The sequence below is a fragment of the Terrapene carolina genome, unplaced genomic scaffold (genome assembly GCF_002925995.2).
Source record: "Terrapene carolina triunguis isolate 2854851 unplaced genomic scaffold, T_m_triunguis-2.0 Scaffold131, whole genome shotgun sequence".
NCBI lineage: Eukaryota > Metazoa > Chordata > Testudines > Emydidae > Terrapene > Terrapene triunguis.
Window position 1 is genome coordinate 277,013 of NW_020664482.1, and position 7,293 is coordinate 284,305.

Consider the following 7,293-nt stretch of genomic DNA (forward strand, 5'->3'; position numbering starts at 1 on the left):
CATACCACCCCTCTATACTACCCATTCTCCGTACTGCCTCCCCTGCACCAGTCAGCCTGCCCTCTATACAGCCCTCACCCAGCTGCCCATCGATCCCCGCAACAGCCAGACCCCTACGCAGCCACCAACCTGCCCGCACCCCCTGCACCATGTCCCCTCTGCCCTTCGCTGCAGCGCTGGGAAGCGGGGCCCACAGAGGTCACCTGCCCAAGGCGGGTGGGTGCAGCACACATTTTAACTTCCCTTGGGCTGGGTTTGGCCTACCTTTGGCCTTGCAAGCTGAGATCTCTCTCCCCACCCCTCCTCCCCCCAGCCTTGCAGCCCCTTATCTGCATCCTCCATCCTCAGGCCACATGAGGTTTGAACAGCCCCCTCAGTAAAAGCTTAGGGGTCACCACTTCATATCGCTGGGCCCAACCCTGCATTGGGGGGGACATTCCTACCGTTCTGCTCACTGTCAGGGGGCTGGATACTTCAAGGACCTCTAGTTCACCTGCCGCTGGCACCAGCCAGTGCCCCAACCTGCCGACCTTGGAGATGAGGTGGCTGCTGCAGGGCCTCATAGGCCATACAGCAGTGGTCCCCAAACTTTTTACCTCACACCCCCCTTACCCCTGTCCATGCCCCCACCCTGTAGCCAGGGCCAGGAGCGGGTCTGGGTGGTGCTCCCTCCCCGCCTCACATGGGGCTAGCCCGGGCCCCAGCCGTGCCTCCCGAATGTTCCTCTGTGCCCCCCAGAGGGTGTGCCCCACAGTTTGGGGACCTCTGCCTTACAGACAGGCAGCAGATGCTGCACAGGCCAACAGTGCCACCCAGACTGGCCTGTGGGCTATCGGTGACCTGTATCTGATGGAGGGACTCGCAGCCTCACACCGCAGGGAGCTCAGCTCTGGGCTTTTTATAGAACCACATGGTTCATGTTAGTGGGGGTCTGAGTGGGAGGGCTGCGAGCCCCAGTAATGACAGCATAGGAGTTAGGTTTGGGGAAGTTATCCAAAAACCCAACTAGCCAATAGGAGGCAAACCCAGGAGCAAGACTGGCTCTGAGACCTTGGGCATGGGGACAGTGCATTAGCTATGAGCATGCAGTGTGATGGTGGCCACAAGGAAGAGCCAGTCTGATGTGGGGCTGTTTAGCGAGAGGCATCATGTCAGCCCAGAGATCCAGTCCCCCTCCGTCCAGCTGCAATGGGGCTGCCCCCAGAGTCATGCAAGGAACTAAAATGATACTTGCCTGAGTTCTGGAACTTGCTCTGTTCAGCCCTGGAAGTGTAGCAAAAAGTCCCATGAGACTGAGGAGCCCAGGGGGGAGGGGGGAACAAGCCAGGCCTAGAAGGGAAGCATTCCTGATCACCGGCCTGCCTTTTGCCACGTCAGGGCTGAACGGAGCCTTAAGCCGCTGCTCACAAACTGCTGGAGCTAGAGCGGAAACCTCAGAAAGCAGCTTGGCCTGGCAGCTTGCAGCTGTCACCCACGGCACAGAGGCACTAGCCCTTCCTGGCACTGCAGAAGGGGGTGCTTGGCAAGGAAGGTGCTCGGCCATGAGGGAGGGGGTCTCTCTCTTACCCTGTCCCTCCCACTCTGTAGAGGCTACCTCAGGCCAACGCATGTGGCTGCTGTCACCAACAGTCCCTGTTTTTCTGACATTCTCAGGTCGTTCCACCTACCACTTTTCTTCTCCCTGGGAGAGGAGGATGGAGCTGGGACACTCTTTCATGAGCCCTGTTGGGCTGTAGCAGATGTCCAGCACATACCTGATGATTAACATGACTCAGGAGGGCAGGGATCTACTGTTTAGAGATCCCTGCAAGTTAGTGCAAACATGATTTGGGCTCACTTGGCCCCTTTTGCCTGGTCTACGACAGAGGCCGGAGCATTGCAGTGCTGCCTTCTCTCTTAGCATATTGTTACCCTGGCTTTGTATGCCTGCCTAACATAGAGCCAGGGCCCCTGGCCATCCTTGTTCCCTGCACGGGGTGTAACCGCAGACACGAACATTCCTGCGCTGAGAATCCTTGTGGCAGTTCCAGTGATGGCACTAGCTCCACTCTCCGCTGGAATCATTGCACTGCTTCTTGCACTACTCTTCCCTGCCACTGGCGACTGCAAGGCCAGAATCCCTCATTACTAAACAGGTCTATACCTGCTCCCTCTTTCTTCTCCACATCTCCCCCCCCCCCCCACATCTCTCCCAAACACACCTCCATTCACTGCCTCCTGCTTCCTAAAGTCCAGCACCCCCTGGCCCATTTTACTTTCACTCCATCTCCAGATTCCTGGACATCTTGTTTCAATTAAGCTGTAACCTTGAAAATGTCACACTGTTCCCTAGTGATACAAGAGCAAGGGGGTTGTGTGCAGCCCCTGTATGGAACAGAAACAGGCTGATGGGAGTTTATGGGAAAGATCCACTTATTCCTGCCGAGCGGAGACTCAGGAAAACTCTATGCCCAGCTGTCCATATGACAGGAGGCCCAACAGCAGTCCCAGGGTTGATGTGTGAACAGCAGGGAGTGGTACCTAACAGCAGATGCACCACTGATCACTAGCTATTCCTCCTCCACACTTCTTGACTCTGCTGATGTCCCCAAGAACATATGGGATGTGGGAGCAGAAAGTAATTAAAAGTATTTATGTGAACAGTGAAGCATTCTGGTGAGATGCTGACTTTGAGGCTCACAGTGTTAGTGCAGATTGTACTCACTTCCTGACTTTACAAATGGACTCATTTTAGACCTTGCTCTCTGTTAGTCCCTGCAAAGATTTTTTTGCCATTGTTGTGACATTAGCCTTCTCCACAATGTTAGCCACTTGGATCCCTGCTCAGACATTTCCTAGCCACAATTTCCATTAGCTCCCCAACTGGGTGTGCTGCCCCAGCAGTTACCTAATGCTGGAAAGGCAACTTCTGACTCTTCAGAGATTCAGTGGAGATGCTAAGAGGGAATTCTTCCCCTGGGCTAATCAAATGACAAGGCAATACTCCAGGAAGAAGCCTGGGATTCTGTGACTGGGATAGGGTGGGAGGTTTGAGAGGCAGAAACAACCTGAAGAAGCCGAGTATAGAGCTGTGGCCAGGCCAGAGGAATCACCGGAAGGATAAACTCAGTCAGTGAAGATCCCATCCCTCAATGGAAGCTGCTAAGGAAGCACAGAATAGATTCCAGCCCAGTGGGCCTGCAGACAAGCGCTCAGATGACAGTGCCTGCACTGGAGAGCAAGTGCCGGCGGGTCAGTGGGGTTGCACTCACCTACCAGGTGCTGTCTCCAGCGGTTTCAAAGAGGTGTTTGATCAGGCCTAGGGCCTGCACCAAGGAGGAGAACCAGGGACTCCTGAGGCAGGAGTGTGTCTCAGTAGTACTAGACACAGGAGGAGGGCAGCTGGGCTTTTCAATGCCCAGGCCCAGGGGCGGGTCTGTCAGAAATGGGCCATTGTGAATGGTGCCCGGGTTAACACAATGTAGCTCTCCGTCACCCTCTGGCGGCTAAACCACATGTGGAGGTTTTTGAGTCTGCTGCTGGCTTCAGGCTAAAGGCGCTGGTTAGCTCACTGCCTAAGGATTTGTGCTCTTAGACCCAAAATCCCAGGTTTAACCCTGCAGGCAGCTTGGCTAGGGCTGTTTTGTTAAGATACTTGGACACTTACACCTCGATAAGGTCCTGTTTCGCCTGATAAAAAGGCTTCTTAGAACAGAGTTCCTACCTCCTGGCTGGCTGCTTTTTGCCTCTTCCCGTCTGGATTTCTTCTTTCCTGCACGCAGATGTTGGCATTGGCACAGCCTCCAGCCATTAGCCAAGAGACTGGAGCAAATGGGACTCTTGAAGGCCACCATGGATCTGTATCCTGAAAGCCCCAGCCCAGTTCGGAGAACTGGGCAGGAGCTGAGAGCATGAAGCCAGCTCTGCCAGCACAAGAATTCACCCTGGGCTCAAATTTACTTCTTGCAAGACAAACACCCTCCTCCTTTGTGTTCACCAGTCCCCCCCGCATCCAGCCACGTCACACATCTCTCAACCCACCACCTGCCTTCTTGGATCCAGACTCACTTGCCACCCACTTGCCTTATGTTGTCTTGCCACCAAGGGTGGGGACTGGCACCTCTCCAAGAGCAGCTGGTGAACAGGCACGTTTCACACCTCTCACCACGTGGAGCCCTTGGGCCATGGCTCTAGCAGGAACAGCGGTGTCCGCAGAAGGGGCTGGTTTTCCACTGACCTCTTTTCTCCAGCTTTTATTAAAGGTCACCCTGAAGAGCCACCCGCTGCTCTGCCTCCCTGCCCTGCTGGGCGCTGTCACTGAGTGCGGCTGCTCTCCAGTACCCTGCATACACACCTGCAGGGACAAGTGCTTCTGCTCCTCTAGCGCATCAGCCTTCTGAGCCACAGCAGCAAGGAAATCCCATCCCAGACTCTGGCTGCAGCGGCCCCCCAGGAGGGATATTAGAGGGAAGTTGTGCAAGTGCCATGCACCTGAAGTAACTACAGGTCTCTCACTTCCTAGGACAGAGAACGGCTAATGGAGCATGTGAGGATCTGTCCACAAGAACCAGCATCCCAGCGACTGTTTAGCTAACACTGGAGTCCTAATTCTGCTGCCTCTATTTCCCCTTGCCCCCTAGCACAACATACCCAGATGGACAGTTTTCAGACAGGGCTGGTACCCCCTCCAGTGGTAAGAAAGAGGATGAGCGCCTCCTGTCCCCTACATAGGGGAATGAGAAATGCCCCGTTAGTTCTGGAAGGAACCTTTGGGTCACTGAGTTCAACCATCGGTGAAGCAAAGAGTCTACCCTGAACCATCCCTACACCAGCCCCTTATTTCCTCTCAGCAGGACCCAACCCTTCCTAGCCTGTGCTCATGATCATTTTGGTTACTTTGCTACTTCATTTGTGCCTGACTGGATTATAAAAATCTTTTAAAACAGTTTATGGATTTGGGCCCTGCTGGTGCTGAATCCGATCAGATTTGTCTGTGTGTTTTGGATGTTTCTGCCATCTCTACAACAGCACCAGCTGCAACACCTGATCAACAAGAAAGACTTGCAATCTCTGAAAAATACCTCCATGTTTTCCATCCTGGACTCCTGGTATTCTATACAGCCCACTGGATTTGGCCTGAAAGCCGCAGTCCAGACTTTTACATGGGCCCAGCTGAGTGCTTCACCCCGCATTAAGATCCCTGCCTTGCAGAATTTGAAGGGCACCATTCATTTAAGAGTTTTCTTATTTACTTCGAAGGCACATAATGGTGAACTTTGGGGAGGGGGGCTAACGGTGAACTTTAGATGCTTTGGTGAACTTTAGATCCATGAATTCCAGGCCAGTCCTGTCCAAGTTTTGCCTTGAGACCTTTGGGGAGGGGGGCGAATGCTCACTTACTGGTACTGTAACAGCGTGTGGGTGCAGACATATGTTCCATTCAGGTGCAAGCACATGCCCAGTGTGCCGAAGCCAGGGAATTTTGCTTAGCAGTACTTGGGGTGGCACACCTGCTTTCTGGCCCGCATAGCATGTCCCAAGGCTATTGAAGGGCGGAGCCACCCTGACCTCCCTCCACCAGTTCCTTTGTAGCAAAATCCAAAACTAGAAACTCCAATGCAGAGGGGAGCGTGTGTGTGTGTGGGGGGGGGGGGAATAAACATCTTTGCCTACATGAGGAAGTACAACAGTTACAGTACAGGTAAGAAGCCGTTTTTTCCCGGGATGAGGTAGGGCTCAGAGTCTGCTTATACAATGAGTGCAGAACCGCCTTTGCAAAGTTGGCATCTGACCTAGACAAGTCATTCCAGTCAAGGATGGGGGCCCAGGCAGACACAGATCCATCCTGGAGGTGAATGCCTGGCTGCGAGGATGGTGTCACCAGGAGGGCTTCGGCTTCCTTGACCACGGGATGCTGTTCCAGGAAGAAGGACTGATAAACAGAGATGGGGTCCACCTACTGAGGAAGGGAAAGAGCATATTTGGCTACAGACTGGCTAACCTAGTGAGGAGGGCTTTAAACTAGGTTCAACGGGGGCAGGTGACCAAAGCCCACAGGTAAGTCAAAAACATGGAGACCGGGGAGAAGGGTTGGAATCTTGGGGGGAGCATGGGCTGTTAGAACAAAAATAAGGGAGAGATAAGACAGAATGGGGGGCGGAAATCAAATCAGTATCTTAGATGTCTGTATACTAATGTGACAAGTATGGGGAATAAGCAGGAAGAACTTGAAATGCTAGTTAATAAACACAACTATGACATAGCTGGCATCACAGAGACTTGGTGGGATAATATTCATGATTGGAATATTTGGTATAGACGGGTACAGCTTAGTCAGGAAGGATAGGCAGGGAAAAAAGGGAGGAGGTGTTAAAAATGTATACACTTGGACTGAGGTTGAGATAGAAATAAGAGATAGACTTGTTGAAAGTCTCTCAGTAAGGATAAAAGGAGTAAAAAATGAGGGTGACGTCATGGTAGGGGTCTACTACAGACCACCAAACCAGGAAGAAGAGGTGGATGAGGCTTTTTTTAAGCAGCTAACAAAACCATCCAAAGTTCAGGACTTGGTGGTGATGAGGGACTTCAACTACCCAGACATCTGTTGGGAAAATAACACAGCAGGGCACAGATTATCCAGCAAGTTCTTGGAATGTATTGGAGACCATTTTTTATTTGAGAAGGTGGAGAAAGCTACTGGGGGGAGGCTGTTCTAGATTTGATTTTGACAAATAGGGAGGAACTGGTTGAGAATTTGAAAGTGGAAGGCAACTTGGGTGAAAGTGATCATGAAATGGTGGAGTTCATGATTCTAAGGCAGGCGTGCACAACTCGTAAAGCGGCGAGGGCCATATTACTCCAAAGAAAACAGCTGAGGGCCGAAAAAAAAACCCAGCGCCGTCGAAACCTCCCCCATCCCCCCCGAAACACAACACCCCGCCCAGCACCGCCCGCCCCGCGGAAACAAACCCTCCTTCTCCAGCGCCACCCCGCCGAAACAGGTGTGGGCCGAAAAGGAAGGTTTGGGTGTGTGTGTGTGTGATACTTTATTAAGAATTTTTCAATTAAAGCAAACAATTTAAAAATTTTTTTTTATAAATCATGGAAAAATGAAAAACACCTGTTCCGTTGAAAGAAAACATTTGTACTTTTTGTAATTACCAGAAACCCCCATGCCCGCCCCTAGAACCCCTGCTGGTTCACTTCTCGCCTCTTTGCTCATTTGCCGCTTGCCCACCCGCTCGCCTCCGACTTGCCGCTCGCCCTCTCACCCCCCCCAAGCATAAAGCCTCATTCAAAGACCCAGGGGTCACT